The sequence below is a fragment of the Bombina bombina genome, chromosome 6, assembly GCF_027579735.1.
Source record: "Bombina bombina isolate aBomBom1 chromosome 6, aBomBom1.pri, whole genome shotgun sequence".
NCBI lineage: Eukaryota > Metazoa > Chordata > Amphibia > Anura > Bombinatoridae > Bombina > Bombina bombina.
In genome coordinates, this window is record NC_069504.1 from 167,173,559 (window position 1) to 167,191,027 (window position 17,469).

The following is a 17,469-nucleotide window of genomic DNA, read 5'->3' on the forward strand; positions in this document are numbered from 1 at the left end:
GAAATGCGTTGGGCAATCCATATTTTACTTGCACATAGCACAAATGTTAAAGTCTCAAACTACTTAAAGGGGCATGGAAGTCAAAATTAAAATTTAACTTTCATGATTCAGATTTATCATGTCATTTAAAGAGACTTTCCTATTTACTTCTATAATCCAATTTGGTTTTACTGATATAATTTCTTGAAAAACAGCTCCAGAGCATCAGTGGTTGTTAGATATGCAGCCTCATTCAGCCACCAGAGGTATTTTGGCAAGATCCCAATCACACCTGCTAGCTACCTTTAGTGCATGGCTGCGTCTGAGATTACGTAATTGTGCTTTTCAACAAAGGCTAACAAGAAAACAAAGCAAATGTGAGAATCCTTTTCTACAGCAGATTTACAATGCTTTTAGAATGTTACCCTAATAAAATGCAAGCTAAAAATAACATATAAAAGATTATTTAAAAGTAGCACAGCCAAATACAGGGGTGCAATTTTGTTTTTTACTTTTAATTTTTAATTTTAATCCAAAATCTGTGGTCGTTTTTGGTTGATCTATAACTGTGAGAAATTTTGGTCATAACAGAGAAAACAAATGTGCCAAAATTGTATTAGTTTAAAATGAGAAATAACTTCTGCAGTGATGGTTTCTACAGTGTTGCTTCTAAGCTAGGGGATTGCGGAATGTGGTATTATAGTGTCTGTAAAATAAGGTTTTAGGACTCTGGTTAAGATGTTCCTCTGCAGTATTCTCAGTTGGTTTCAGTCTTGGTGTACTGTCAGTGAACCATTATAGTAGGTAGCACTTGCAGAGATTGGTTGTAGTGCAATATAATTACTATCTTACAAGCTTACATTACCAGTAGGACATTGTTTTATTGCAATGCGTCAAAACTTTTTAGTGATGTGCAGATTTTTGCCAAGTAAGTTTACAGCTTCCTTGTTAGTTTGTTATCAAGTCTGTGATATTGTACATTCAGGAGTCGGACCAGATCAAGACAGTGTGCTGCTTGGGTCCAAGAATGAAATGATACCCACACCACCTAAACCCAATCCTAGCTGGTGCCTGCTTGATGGACCCAATTTAAGAGGCATTTCTCTTAAAATTACTGTTGGCAGGAAGCTGAAGAAACATACACAAAATATCACAGTACAACAGGCTCCAGTGCATTACTTAGAATCCACCACTTGATTACACCATGTTCAGAGACTAAAACTGAATCAAGCAGCCAGAGCAACTTAGGAAAGTGATTTCAGTGTTCCTTCAACTACCTGCTGGAGGTGCGCAGCACTGCACATACATAGTAGTATGAAGGCAGAGTGGCGCAATAATGCAAATTACCAGTGAGAGTACCAGTTATTTGAGGTTGCTATACAGCGTAGCAGTACCTGCCCTCCATTTTTCTTTACTATTTCAACAGGACATGACTATTAAAGGGACATGAAACCCAAACATTTTTGTTCATGATTCAGAGAGCGCATATCATTTTATACAGAATGTAATTTTGTAAAATTAAATGCATTAATATTTAACTGCATTTATAACCATGGGGAGAGGTTCCCTACAGGCATCCTTTGCTAAAGGAGCAGCAATGCACTAATTGGAGTCTGAGATAGTTGAACACATTGTTTTAACTAAAAACAAGGGGACATATACAGGTATGTGTAGCCACAGCTCAGCAGCTACCTCCCAGAACTGCATGACTGCTCTTGAACCTCCCTAGATATTCTTTTTAACAAAAGATACTGAGATTTTAAAGCTAATTAAATAACAGAAGTAAACTGGATAGATGTTTCAAATGACATGTTCTATCTGATAAATGACAATTTATTTTGACCTCACTGTCCGTTTATGCACATTATAATTAATGTGCTCTCCCTATGTGTTCATCCTGTGAAATGATACCTAGGTACTGTGGTCTTGCAGTTCTCCATTACAGAACCATCCTGATGCTAGGAATAACAACTGGTATAAGGAGTCCTCAAGTGATTATAAACAACCTCCTACATAAACCAACAACTAAAGCAACTACGCAGCCAGTGCTGAACATACTATGACGTTTCTGCAGAATACCACACCTATTAGACTCTGTCCATCCAATACTGTTTCTCCTTTTTGAAATGTTTTACACAATTGCTTTTCAAATTCTTTACCTTGAATAATCCCAATAAGTGTTTTCGGTTTTGAAAGAACTGAGGGTAGTTTAGGCTACCTCTAAACATGATCCGCATGATATGTTTGCCCTGTGGGAACTCCTTCCTTGCAATTTTATTCAAAACAATACTATACAGAAAGGAATATGCAGACTCCTCTGGAATAGCTTGTTACTAAGCATCAGATCCGCTGGTAACCACTGTGCATTCAGAAAGAAATGCTGAAAACATTCTGTAAAGGTTTTCTACAGACCACTACTATTTTATCTTAGTTTTCTCCATTCTACATATTGTCTCTCTCATTCCTTCTTTGTCTTTTAAATCCGTGTTCTGTTCTTCACCTTATACAAAGAACATATATGGAAAGAAAGCCCATGGTTGCTTACAGAGTTTATCTCCTGTTGTGTTTTTTATTATTTATTTTGTCTTTTTATTGTAGCTATTGCATATTGTTACTTTTTAAGTTTTTTTCATTATTTTCCTGTATATGAATATAGTACAGTGCATGGCTATCATAAATATTAATATAATCTATCTTGGTTCACCATTTGAGTAGTTCCCCACATACCAGTATGTATTTTAATGCTGTTGCTCCCCATTCTCTGCTGTGCGGTCTATGTTTTCTCTTGTAAGGTGTATCCAGTCCACGGATCATCCATTACTTGTGGGGATATTCTCCTTCCCAACAGGAAGCTGCAAGAGGATCACCCACAGCAGAGCTGTCTATATAGCTCCTCCCCTAACTGCCACTACCAGTCATTCTCTTGCAGCTCTAGACAACATAGGAAGTAGCTAGAGAGATGTGGTGAATTTATATAGTTTATCTTCAATCAAAAGTTTATTATTTTCAAATGGTACCGGAGTTGTACTGTTTTAGCCTTAGGCAGAAAGTTTAAGAAGAGTCTGCCTGTGGTTTTTGATGATCTTAGCAGGTTGTAACTAAGATCCATTGCTGTTCTCACACATAACTGAAGAGATGAGGTAACTTCAGCTGGGGGAATGGCGTGCAGGGTCTCCTGCTATGAGGTATGTGCAGTTTAAATTTTTCTAGAGAAATTAATATGCTAGAAAATGCTGTTAATACCGGATTTATTTAAGGTAAGCCTGATTACAGTGATTTAATAACGACTAGTATCATGCTTGCTGTAAAAGGTAATATTCTTATTACTTTCTCACATTACTGAAAATAAGATAACATTTGCTGGAAGTGTTTAAACGTTTTTTTTCTACATATTGGTGATAAAACTTTATTGGGGCCCAGTTTTTTCCACATGGCTGGCTAGATTTTGCCTAGGGATAGTTTTTTATGGCCCTCTCACTGTGAGTACAGGTTGGGAGGGGCCTAATTTCAGGCCTAAATCGTGCAGTAGTTTTTGCAGCTTGAGACTTCCAGCTTCCCTGAAGGAGTCCCCTGAACACTTAGGACCTCTACAAAGGGTTTTTGTGCCTTCAAAAGTCGTTGTATGGGCAGGTAGGGCCACAGCAGAGCTGAGGCAGTTTGTTGTGACTGTTAAAATTGTTTATATCGTTTTTTTTATCCGGTTTTGAAACTAAGGGGTTAATCATCCATTTGCAAGTGGGTGCAATGCTCTGTTAGTCTATTATACACACTGTAAAAATGTTGTAAGATTTACTGCTTTTTATCACTGTTTTTCAATTTAGAAGTTTAGAAGCCATTGTGGAACCCCCTCTTAGAATGTGTACCAAATGTACTGATTTTACTTTAAGTTATAAAGATCATATTCTGTCTTTAAAAGATTTATCACCAGAGGAAATTGACAAGGGGAAAGTTATGCCGACTAAATCGCCCCACGTGTCAGAACCTTTGACTCCCGCTCAAGGGACTCCCGCTCAAGTGGCGCCAAGTACATCTAGCGCGCCCATGGCATTTACTTTACAAGACATGGCAGCAGTTATGGATCATACCCTTACAGCGGTATTGTCCAAACTACAAGGGTTACAAGGAAAGCGAGACAGCTCTGGTACTAGAAAAAATACAGAGCTCTCTGACACTTTAGTAGCTATGTCTGATATCCCCTCACAATATGCAGAAGCTGAGGCAGGAGAGCTTCTTTCTGTGTTTGATTTTTCTGACTCAGGGAAGATGCTTCAACCTGATTCTGATATGTCTACATTTAAATTTAAGCTTGAACACCTCCGCGTGTTGCTCATGGAGGTTTTAGCTACTCTGGATGACTGTGACACCATTATAGTGCCAGAGAAATTGTGTAGATTGGATAAATACTATGCAGTGCCTGTTTACACTGATGTTTTTCCAATACCTAAAAGGTTTTCAGAAATTATTACTAAGGAATGGGATAGACCAGGTGTACCGTTCTCTCCCCCTCCTATTTTTAAGAAAATGTTTCCAATAGATGCCGCTACACAGGACGTATGGCAAACGGTCCCTAAGGTGGAGGGAGCAGTTTCTACCCTAGCTAAGCATACAACTATTCCCGTCGAGGACAGTTGTGCTTTCCTAGATCCAATGGATAAAAGTTAGTGGGTTACCTTAAGAAAATGTTTATTCAACAAGGTTTTATTCTCCAGCCTCTTGCATGCATTGCCCCGGTCACTGCTGCTGCGGCCTTCTGGTTTGAGTCTCTGGAAGAGGCCTTCCAGGTAGAAACTCCATTGGATGATATACTTGACAAGCTTAAAGTGCTTAAGCTAGCCAATTCTGTTGTTCATTTAACCAAACTAACGGCTAAAAACTCAGGTTTTGCTATACTGGCGCGTAGGGCGCTATGGCTTAAATCCTGGTCAGCTGACATTACTTCAAAGTCTAAGCTTCTCAACATTCCCTTCAAGGGGCTGTCATGTTCTGTCTCAGGATATCATGTGAGAGCCTCATTGTCTGGAACAGTTGCTTTAGTAGAAGCCATACTGATTGAAAATGAAAACAAATTTATTTAAACAACAAAATACTTTGTTTAAGCAAATACTTGCAGAATATTTAAATATGCTACTCAGGTATGTTAAGACCACATACAGCAGGAGTGAAAATAAAGAAAACTAGTAAGCAGAGATGCAGATTCAAAAAGGAAAGTCTTTCTCTTGGTAATAACTGAAATGTAAGATTTGCACAAGGCAGAAAACAACTTGTAAACAGGTAACAGGTAACAGGTTAAAGGTAAAGTCTCTCTCTCCTTGTAATTGCTGAGTGCAGGAATTGCACAATGCAGGAAACAACTTGCAAACTGGTAACAGGTTTAAAGGTAAAGTCTCTCTCCTTGTAATTGCTGAGTGCAGGAATTGCACAATGCAGGAAACAACTTGCAAACTGGTAACAGGTTAAAGGTAAAGTCTCTCTCCTTGTAATTGCTGAGTGCAGGAATTGCACAATGCAGGAAACAACTTGCAAACTGGTAACAGGTTTAAAGGTAAAGTCTCTCTCCTTGTAAATGCTGAGTGCAGGAAATGCACAAGGCAGGAAACAAACTTGAAGATTGGTAACAGGTTTAAAGGTAAAGGCTTTCTCCTGGTAATACCTTGTAAACAGGTGCAAAGGAAATCTTTCTCCTGGCAATGGCCAAGTGCAGGAATTGCATAAAGCAGGAAACAAACTTGAAGATTGGTAACAGGTTTAAAGGTAAAGGCTTTCTCCTGGTAATACCTTGTAAACAGGTGCAAAGGAAATCTTTCTCCAAAGAAATACAGGAAACAAGTTCTGACTTGACAAAACAGATCCAATGTGAAGACCAAAATGCAGACTAATAGCCATCCTTAAATAGGGAGGTTTTGCACAGGGTTGGTTCTGATTAATTCCAGAATTGAGAACACCTGTGTGTTGCACAGGTGTAATAACAAGTAAGGCAAATAGTTATTTATCAGATCTTTTAAGATCCATGCTATTGCTAGAACTGGCTGTGGCTCAACATGTAAGCAAACAGAAATAGCAACCACAGAGCCACAGGTTCAAATCCTCACACAGCCCTTCTTAGCAGAATGCCTCCCAGACCTTTTCTTTTTCGTCTGGAGGCTTGGTTCATGACAGATGCCCCCTCCAAAGAGCGCACTCTGGGCGCTCAAAGCCTGTTCAAACATCTGAAGGTGGGATTTACAAACAAGTGTTCCATTTGAAGCCCTAATACAATCAGATGGAATGGATTCTTTGCTTGGAACAGCTGCCTGAGATTGGGGACCCTTAGAAGATATCCCTGTAGGCATAACAAGAGCTGAAAAACCAAGACAGTTTTGATTTAGAGGTTCCTGATTATACCCAGCAGCTTGCAATGGACTGGCTGATGGGCAGGGTACCTCCGGGTAGGAAAAGACCTCTCCTTCAGAGTCAAGGAATTCGTTATCTGGGTCATATCTGCCTGATGGGTAGAGTACCTCCGGGTAATGTATGACCTCTCCTTCAGAGTCCAGGAATTCATTTTCTGTGTCATTTATATCCAATTCAACCATCTCATCCAATTCTTTCTCAGTCAATGAGTAGCTGGGTGAAGGTTGTACAAGGAGGTGTGGATCTTTAGAATTGGCAGAGTCTGATTCAGCTGGAAGGTTTGTCACTTTTATGTCTGATGAGTGACTTTTGTTAGCTGGATCTCCAGCCAGGGCAGAAACAAGGTAATGTGCAGGATTTCCAGGAGGTATTTTTGCAGAGTTCCCCAATGTGGTTGATGCAGAAACAGTGGTATGGGTAATGGATGTAGTTGGAGTTGTACTCCCAATGACCATCTGTTTCAAATCAGGTACCATTTCTTGAAGCGTGTTAGAAACGGTTGTTTGTAGAATAGATGTATTCTCCATAGCTGGGTCATCTCCAGGGGTATCATACAGTTTGCTAGTGGAAGTATAATTTGTTCCCTTAACATCAGAGTTCATTTTCAACTTGGCTGTATCTTGACTTGATCCTCTAGGAGGTCTTACTGGACACCCTGTGATGCGGTGACCAGGTCCCCCACAATAGAAACAGAGGTTAAGTTGTCTTCGCCGAATTTTCTCCTCTTCTGTTAAGGGTTCTTTAAAACCTTTCCTTGTTTGGGAGGTAACTTTAGACAAGGTTTCGGTTGGGAGAGATAACATTTCCACCAGCTCCATAAAGTTAATGAGTATGTCCTTAATAAACTTTAACACTGATTCCAATACAGCAATAATCCCAGAGGGCTCTCTTTTAGGGTCTTCGCATTCTGTCATGTTCTGTCTCAGGATATCATGTGAGAGCCTCATTGTCTGGAACAGTTGCTTTAAAGGAAGATTAGTAGAAGCCATACTGATTGAAAATGAAAACAAATTTATTTAAACAACAAAATACTTTGTTTAAGCAAATACTTGCAGAATATTTAAATATGCTACTCAGGTATGTTAAGACCACATACAGCAGGAGTGAAAATAAAGAAAACTAGTAAGCAGAGATGCAGATTCAAAAAGGAAAGTCTTTCTCTTGGTAATAACTGAAATGTAAGATTTGCACAAGGCAGAAAACAACTTGTAAACAGGTAACAGGTTAAAGGTAAAGTCTCTCTCCTTGTAATTGCTGAGTGCAGGAATTGCACAATGCAGGAAACAACTTGCAAACTGGTAACAGGTTTAAAGGTAAAGTCTCTCTCCTTGTAATTGCTGAGTGCAGGAATTGCACAATGCAGGAAACAACTTGCAAACTGGTAACAGGTTAAAGGTAAAGTCTCTCTCCTTGTAAATGCTGAGTGCAGGAAATGCACAAGGCAGGAAACAAACTTGAAGATTGGTAACAGGTTTAAAGGTAAAGGCTTTCTAGTGGTAATACCTTGTAAACAGGTGCAAAGGAAATCTTTCTCCTGGCAATGGCCAAGTGCAGGAATTGCATAAAGCAGGAAACAAACTTGAAGATTGGTAACAGGTTTAAAGGTAAAGGCTTTCTCCTGGTAATACCTTGTAAACAGGTGCAAAGGAAATCTTTCTCCAAAGAAATACAGGAAACAGGTTCTGACTTGACAAAACAGATCCAATGTGAAGACCAAAATGCAGACTAATAGCCATCCTTAAATAGGGAGGTTTTGCACAGGGTTGGTTCTGATTAATTACAGAATTGAGAACACCTGTGTGTTGCACAGGTGTAATAACAAGTAAGGCAAATAGTTATTTATCAGATCTTTTAAGATCCATGCTATTGCTAGAACTGGCTGTGGCTCAACATGTAAGCAAACAGAAATAGCAACCACAGAGCCACAGGTTCAAATCCTCACACAGCCCTTCTTAGCAGAATGCCTCCCAGACCTTTTCTTTTTCTTTTTCGTCTGTAGGCTTGGTTCATGACAGGGGCAGACCCTATTCGGGCCTGGACTGAAGGAGATCATTTCTGATATTACTGGAGGAAAAGGTCATGCCCTTCCTCAGGATAGGTCTAATAAATTAAGGATCAAATAAACTAATTTTCGTGCCTTTCGAAACTTTAAGACGAGCGCGGTATCAACTACCTCTAATGCAAAACAAGAGGGAAATTTTGCCCAGTCCAAGCTGGTCTGGAGACCTAACCAGGCCTGGAACAAAGGTAAGCAGGCCAAGAAGCCTGCTGCTGCCTCTAAGACAGCATGAAAGATCAGCCCCCGATCCGTTAACGGATCTAGTAGGGGGCAGACTTTCTCTCTTCGCCCAGGCTTGGGCAAGAGATGTCCAGGATCCCTGGGCGTTGGAATTTGTGTACTAGGGATATCTTCTGGACTTCAAAGCTTCTTCCCCAAAAGGAAGATTTCACCTCTCACAATTATCTGCAGACCAGATAAAGAGAGAGGCATTCTTACATTGTGTTCAAGACCTCCTAGTTATGGGAGTGATCCACCCAGTTCCAAAGGAGGAACAGGTGCAAGGCTTCTATTCAAATCTCTTTGTGGTTACCAAGAAAGAGGGAACCTTCAGACCAATCTTAGATCTCAAGATCCTAAACAAATTTCTCAGGGTCCCATCTTTCAAGATGGAGACTATTCGAACCATCCTACCTATGATCCAGGAGGGTCAATACATGGCTACCGTGGACTTAAAGGATGCTTATCTTCACATTCCGATACACAAAGATCATCATCGGTTTCTCAGGTTCGCCTTCCTAGACAGGCATTACCAGTTTGTGGCTCTTCCCTTTGGGTTAGCTACGGCACCAAGAATATTTACGAAGGTTCTGGGGTCACTTCTGGCGGTCCTAAGGCCACGGGGCATAGCAGTAGCTCCTTACTTAGATGACATTCTGATACAGGCGTCAAATTTCAAAATTGCCAAGTCCCATACGGACATTGTTCTGGCATTCCTGAGGTCTCATGGGTGGAAAGTGAATGAAAAGAAGAGTTCTCTATCCCCTCTCACAAGAGTTTCCTTCCTGGGAACTCTAATAGATTCTGTAGAAATGAGGATTTACCTGACAGAGGACAGGTTGTCAAAACTTCTAAATTCCTGCCGTTTTCTTTATTATACTTCTCACCCTTCGGTGGCTCAGTGTATGGAAGTAATCGGCTTAATGGTAGCGGCAATGGACATAGTTCCGTTTGCCCGCCTACATCTCAGACCACTGCAACTCTGCATGCTCAGTCAGTGGAATGGGGATTACACAGATTTGTCCCCTCTACTAAATCTGGATCAAGAGACCAGGGATTCTCTTCTCTGGTGGCTATCTCGGGTCCATCTGTCCAAAGGTATGACCTTCCGCAGGCCAGATTGGACAATAGTAACAACAGATGCCAGCCTTCTGGGCTAGGGTGCAGTCTGGAACTCTCTGAAGGCTCAGGGGTCGTGGACTCAGGAGGAGGCACTCCTTCCAATAAACATTCTGGAACTAAGAGCGATATTCAATGCTCTTCAGGCTTGGCCTAAGCTAGCGGCAGTGAGGTTCATCAGATTTCAGTCGGACAACATCACGATTGTAGCTTACATCAACCTCAAGGGGGAACAAGGAGTTCCCTAGCGATGTTGGAGGTTTCAAAGATAATTCAATGGGCAGAGATTCACTCTTGCCATCTATCAGCTATCCATATCCCAGGAGTAGAGAACTGGGAGGCAGATTTTCTAAGTCGTCAGACTTTTCATCCGGGGGAGTGGGAGCTGCATCCGGAGGTGTTTGCACAGTTGATTCAACGTTGGGGCAAACCAGAACTGGATCTCATGGCGTCTCGCCAGAACGCCAAGCTTCCTTGTTATGGATCCAGGTCCAGGGATCCCAAGGCAGCGCTGATAGATGCTCTAGCAGCACCTTGGTCCTTCAACCTGGCTTATGTGTTTCCACCATTTCCTCTGCTCCCTCGTCTGATTGCCAAGATCAAACAGGAGAGAGCATCAGTAATTTTTATAGCACCTGCGTGGCCATGCAGGACTTGGTATGCAGATCTGGTGGACATGTCATCCTTTCCACCATGGACTCTGTCTCTGAGGCAGGACCTTCTACTTCAGGGTCCTTTCAACCATCCAAATCTAATTTCTCTGCGTTTGACTGCTTGGAGATTGAACGCTTGATTTTATCAAAGCGTGGTTTCTCCGAGTCGGTCATTGATACCTTAATACAGGTGCGAAAGCCTGTCACCAAGAAAATATATCATAAGATATGGTTTAAATATCTTCATTGGTGTGAATCCAAGGATTACTCATGGAGGAATCCAAGAAGGATTGGAGAAGGTTTGTCAGCTAGTTCCTTAAAAGGACAGATTTCTGTTCTGTCTATTTTTTTTTGCACAAACATCTGGCTGAGGTTCCAGACGTGCAGGCGTTTTGTCAGACTTTAGTCAGAATCAAGCCTGTGTTTAAACCTGTTGCTCCGCCTTGGAGTTTAAATTTAGTTCTTAAGGTTCTTCAAGGGTACCAAACCTGTTTTTTTACCTAAGGTGGTATCTAATTAAAATATCAATCTGGAGATTGTTGTACCGTCACTGTGTCCTAATCCTTCTTCAAAGAAGGAACGTATTTTACACAATCTTGACGTGGTTCGTGCTTTAAAGTTTTATTTACAAGCTACTAAAGATTTTCGTCAAACACCTGCATTGTTTGTTGTCTACTCTGGACAGAGGAGAGGCCAAAAGGCTTTGGCAACTTCTCTTTCTTTTTGGCTAAGGAGTATAATACGCTTAGCTTATGAGACTGCTGGCCAGCAGCCTCCTGAAAGGATTACAGCTCATTCTACTAGAGCGGTAGCTTCCACATGGGCTTTTAAAAATGAGGCTTCTGTTGAACAGATTTGTAAGGCGGCGACTTGGTCTTTCGCTTCATACTTTTTCAAAGTTCTATAAATTTGATACTTTTGCTTCTTCGGAGGCTATTTTTGGGAGAAAGGTCTTGCAGGCAGTGGTGCCTTCTGTTTAAGCGCCTGCCTTGTCCCTCCCTTCATCTGTGTCCTATAGCTTTGGTATTGGTATCCCACAAGTAATGGATGATCCGTAGACTGGATACACCTTACAAGAGAAAACAAAATTTATGCTTACCTGATAAATTTATTTCTCTTGTGGTGTATCCAGTCCACGGCCTGCCCTGTCATTTTAGAGGTGTTTTTTATTTTTAAACTATAGTCACCACTGCACCCTATAGTTTCTCCTTTCTCTTGCTTGTCTTCGGTCGAATGACTGGTAGTGGCAGTTAGGGGAGGAGCTATATAGACAGCTCTGCTGTGGGTGATCCTCTTGCAGCTTCCTGTTGGGAAGGAGAATATCCCCACAAGTAATGGATGATCTGTGGACTGGATACACCACAAGAGAAATAAATTTATCAGGTAAGCATAAATTATGTTTTTTCCGGTGAGGAGCGTTGGCTCTCAGGTATTTTTATACCCTGTGGCACATATGTGTAAATTATTAGAATATTAGTTTTTTCCGGTGAGGAATGTTGGCTGTCAGGTATTGTTATACCCTGTGGCACATATGTGTAAATTATTACAATATTTGATTTATCCGGTGAGGTGCGTTGGCTCTCAGGTATTGTTATACCCTGTGGCACATATGTGTAAATTATTAGAATATTATTTTTTTCCGGTGAGGCGCGTTTGACACATATGTGTAAATTATTAGAATATTTGTTTTGTCTGTCTATTTATTTGGACACTCTGCTTTATGTATTGATTTTCAAGAGGCTCGATAATATAGGGCCCGGGGTTGCATATACTATTTTTCAGCAGGGATCTGCTGACCAAGGTCTCTTTGTTCATCAATGTCTAGATTCTCTGAGGCTGACTGCGTGGAGATTGAACGCTTAATCCTAGCCAAGAGAAGGTTTTCTGAGAGAGTTATTTTTACTCAAGCTCATGAGCTGGTTGCTTGTCGCATCTATCATAAGGTGTGGAGGACCTACTTATTCTGTTCTCCACAGAACTTTCTTCTCTGTGGGGAAGGCTTTTCTGCAAGTCCCCTGATGGGACAGATTTCGGCCCTGTCTGTGTTACTGCACAAGAGGTTCGCTGAGCTTCCAGATGTGCAGTCATTTGTTAAGGCTCTGCTAGGATCAGACCTGTGTTTAGATCTAATGCTCCTCCTTGGAGTTTAAATCTTGTTTTTAAAGTTTTGCAACGGGCTCCGTTGAAGCTTATGCATGAAGTAAACATAAAATTGTTGTCTTAGAAGGTTTCTTTTTCTACTAGATATTGCTTCTGCACGCAGAGTATCTGATATTGCTGCCTTGCAATGCGTACCTCCTTATCTGGCTTTCCATGCTGATAAGGCTGTTCAACGAAACGAGTTAGGTTTTCTTCCTAAGGTTGTGTCAATTCGCAACATCAATCAAGAGATTGTAGTTCCTTTCTTATGTCCTAATCCTTCTTAGATGAACGAACGTTTACAACGTAATTCTGGATGTGGTTTGTGCCTTGAAGTTCTATCTTCAGGGCACAAAGGAATTTAGACAAACTTATTTCTCTGTTTGTTCTCTGTTCCGGGAAGTGTGGGGGTCAAAGGGCCTCTTCGACTTTATCTTTTTGGCTGAGGAGTGTCATCCTTTTAGCATAGAGACAGCAGGACATAAGCTTCCACTGAGGATTATGGCTCATTCTAAGAGAGCAGTGGTTTCCTCTTGGGCCTTCAAAAATGAGGCCTCTATGGATCAGATTTGTAAGGCAGCCACCTGGTCCATCTTACATACTTTTTCCAAACTTTACAAGTTTGATGTTTTTTTGCTTCTGCTGAAGCAGCATTCAGGAGAACATTTTTTGCAGGCTCTAGTGCCCTCAGATTAGGGTGCGCCTCTCTCTTTTTTTTCTTATGCTTACATGATAATTTCCTTTCCTTCTGTATGGGAAGAGTCCACAGCTCCCGCTCGTATTCTCCTATGGGCAGACCTAAATTTAAATTGATTCTTTTGCCACCTTTCTCACCAACATATTTCTCCTACTGTTCCTTGCTTCTCTCTCTCTCTCTCTCTCTCTCTCTCTCTCTCTCTTTCTCTTTCACTCTCTCTCTCTCTTTTTCTATCTTTCTCTCTCTTTCTCTCTGTCTGTCTCTCTCTCTCTCTGTCTCTCTTTCTCTGTCTATTTCTTTCTTTCTTTCTTTCTTTCTTTCTTTCTTTCTTTCTTTCTTTCTTTCTTTCTTTCTTTCTTTCTTTCTTTCTCTGTCTCTCTCTTTCTCCCTCTCTGTCTCTCTCTCTTTTTTTAATTGTAAGCTGACAACATTCTGTATAATGGGTGACACTGCACTTTAGTCTGACAGCAAAGCCTAGGTAAGGTGGACAATATTCATTACTTATATTCTTTGCTCTTCATATACAATGTTTTTTTTATATACATGGCCTGTGGCTTTTCCAGTGAGAACCCTAGTTCTTTAAACATTAAGATGATACCCCAGTATGTTAATATTGCATTAAATGGACATGAACGTCAAAACTAAACTTTCATGAATCAGATGGAGCATGAGATATTAAGAGGTATTTCAATTTACTTCTGTTATCACATTTTCTTTGTTCTCTTGGTATCCTTCTTCTTTTTTAAAAAAAAAAGTCATACCTAGATAAGCTATTGGGAGCTAGCTGGTTATTGATGGTTGCACACATATGCCTCTTGTCTTTACCAGTTATATGGCATAAACAGATTGCAAAATGCATTATAAATAGGTATAGTTATATTGAACAACAATATATGACCAACTTTATGGTCACCTACCTAAGTTTATACTATACTGATGTATTATTTGGCTAAAGTACATCTTCCTAAGGACTCCATTCTCTTGTTCTCTTGGTATGCTTTGTTGAAGGTTTCTAACTGAACACATGGGTGAGCCATTGACAATCGGTGTGTGTGTGTATGTGTATATATTTATATATATATATATGTGCAACCATCAATCAGCAGCTAGAACCTAGGTTCTTTGCTGCTCCTGAGCTTTCCTAGATAAACCTTTTAGTAAAGGATAACAAAAGAAGGAAGCAAATTAAATAATAGAAGTACATTGGAAAGTTGTTTAAAATTCTATGCGCTATTCTATCTAAATCATGAATGTTTAATTTTGACTTTACTGTTCCTTTAATGCTGTAGGCACCTAATATTACCAGGAGAGCACTCTGGCTTCATAACTGATTAGTTAATGCTGCCTACAAGGGTAATTGCATGTGGTTTGCTAACATACTGTTTTAGGTAATGTATATACTTGATGGTTTCTAAATGCTTCTGAGAAACTGTCCTATCTCCAGAATTATAGGAATAAAAACTCTAGGTCCTTTTCTTGCTCTCTTTGGCAGTGCATGCAGTCTGATCCTTCAAATGTTATGTATCTAGAGATTCATTTTACCCCCAAAATTGGTGATCTAAAATGCAAATGAGAATTTGAGTTGAGTCAAATCTGTAGCTCTCAAGCTTTGTTGGCATCAGATTAAACCTCCACAGATTCCTCCAGTAGTATAGTTGCATATATTTGGAAATTCTCAATTTCTGATACTGAAAAGTTATTTTTTTAATAGAATTCAAAAGTGTGCTACAAGCCGATCACTTTAATTATCAGGTGCTAATATCGTCTATACTGGAGTACAGTTAATTATTACATTTCAGTACTTCTCAATACATTTAGACATTGAGTGAATCGTGTACGGTATACGCATAATTTTTTACTGTATATATATATTTATATTCCCCAGTGAAAACAAAAAGCTCTAAAGGTGCAGTAACCTCAATGGGGGTCCCTAAACCTGTTTGGCAATACACAAGTTTTCTCCTGTTAAGTGTGGTCAGTCCACGGGTCATCATTACTTCTGGGATATTAACTCCTCCCCAACAGGAAGTGCAAGAGGATCACCCAAGCAGAGCTGCTATATAGCTCCTCCCCTCTACGTCACACCCAGTCATTCTCTTGCACCCAACTAATAGATAGGATGTGTGAGAGGACTGTGGTGATTATACTTAGTTTTGATATCTTCAATCAAAAGTTTGTTATTTTAAAACAGCACCGGAGTGTGTTGTTCCTTCTCAGGTAGAATTTGAAGAAGAATCTACCTGAGTTTGGATGATTTTAGCCGGCGTAGCTAAAATTCATTTTGCTGTTCTCGGCCATTCTGAGGAGTGAGGTAAACTTCAGATCAGGGGACAGCGGGCAGGTTCACCTGCAAAGAGGTATGTTGCAGTATATTATTTTCTGAGGAATGGAATTGACTAAGAAAATACTGCCAATACCAATATAATGTAAGTTCAGCCTTAAATGCAGTAGTAGCAACTGGTATCAGGCTGTTTATGTATATATGTGTACACTTCAGTATTCTGGGGAATGGCACTTCTCTGGGTAATACTATATGCATATAATCTTTAGCCTTACTTGCAGTGGGAACGTCTAGCAACAGGCTGTTTAATGACATTTCATGATATTTAATTTTAAACGTTTTTGCTGGCATGCTAAATTGTTTAAATATCTGAGGTACTGGGTGAAAAATTGTTTTTGGGCACTTTTTTCCACTTGGCTGTCGTTTATTTTAATTTGAGACAGTTTACTGAGCTTCCCTCACTGCTGTGGGTGAGGGTGAGGGGCCTATTTTGGCGCTTTTGCTACGCATCAGAAATTCAGTCAAAAGTCTTTTTCTCTTCCTGCATGATCCGGATCGTCTCTACAGAGCTCAAGGGTCTTCAAAAATTATTTTGAGGGAGGTAATCACTCACAGCAGACCTGTGAGATTGTGCTTTGACTGTGATAAAAAACGTTTATATTTTGTACATTTGTTTCTCTGCTATTAAGGGTTAGTTATCCATTGCTAATGGGGGCAATCCTTTGCTAAATTTATGCTTTTACTGGGAAAAATCTGATTGTTATAATTTTTCCGGTTTCTTATTATTAAACTGTCATAATTTTTTTCTGTGCTTCTTAAAGGCACAGTGCGTTTTTCATATTACTTGTAATTTGAGTGAAAAGTATTTCCAAGCTTGCTAGTTTAATTGCTAGTTTGTTAAACATGTCTGATTCAGAGGAATATCTCTGTGCTATATGTGCAAAAGCCAAGGTGGAGCCCAATAGAAATTTATGTACTAATTGCATTGATGCTACTTTGAATAAAAGTCATTCTGTACAAATTGAACATCATTCACCAAACAACGAGGGGGAAGTTATGCCGACTAACTTACCTCACGTGTCAGTACCTGCATCTCCCGCTCGGGAGGTGCGTGATATTGTAACGCCGAGTACTTCAGGGCGGCCATTACAAATCACACTACAGGACATGGCTAATGTTATGACTGAAGTTTTGTCTAAATTACCAGAACTTAGAGGTAAGCGAGATCACTCTGGGGTGAGAACAGAGTGCGCTGACAATATTAGGGCCATGTCAGATACTGCGTCACAATTTGCAGAACATGAGGACGGAGAGCTTCATTCTGCAGGTGACGGATCTGATCCAATTAAACTGGATTCCGACATTTTAAATTTTAAGTTTAAGCTGGAAAACCTCCGTGTATTACTAGGGGAGGTCTTAGCGGCTCTGAATGATTGTAACACAGTTGCAATACCAGAGAAAATGTGTAGGTTGGATAAATATTTTGCGGTACCGTCGAGTACTGACGTTTTTCCAATACCTAAGAGACTTACCGAAATTGTTACTAAGGAGTGGGATAGACCCGGTGTGCCTTTCTCACCCCCTCCTATATTCAGAAAGATGTTTCCAATAGACACCACCACACGGGACTTATGGCAAACGGTCCCTAAGGTGGAGGGAGCAGTTTCTACTTTAGCTAAGCGTACCACTATCCCGGTGGAGGATAGCTGCGCCTTTTCAGATCCAATGGATAAAAAATTAGAGGGTTACCTTAAGAAAATGTTTGTTCAACAAGGTTTTATATTGCAACCCCTTGCATGCATTGCGCCTGTCACAGCTGCAGCAGCATTTTGGTTTGAGTCTCTGGAAGAGACCCTTGAATCAGCTCCATTGGATGAGATTACACACAAGCTTAAAACCCTTAAGCTAGCTAATTCATTTATTTCTGATGCTG

At 40.3% G+C, this 17,469-nt stretch overlaps 1 protein-coding gene across 3 annotated transcripts in view; it reads left to right on the forward strand.

Moving 5' to 3' along the window:
• Positions 1-17,469, forward strand: part of CADPS2 (calcium dependent secretion activator 2) — a 1,413,577-nt gene that overhangs the window by 109,304 nt on the left and 1,286,804 nt on the right. The gene's annotated exons all lie outside the window — the stretch shown is intronic.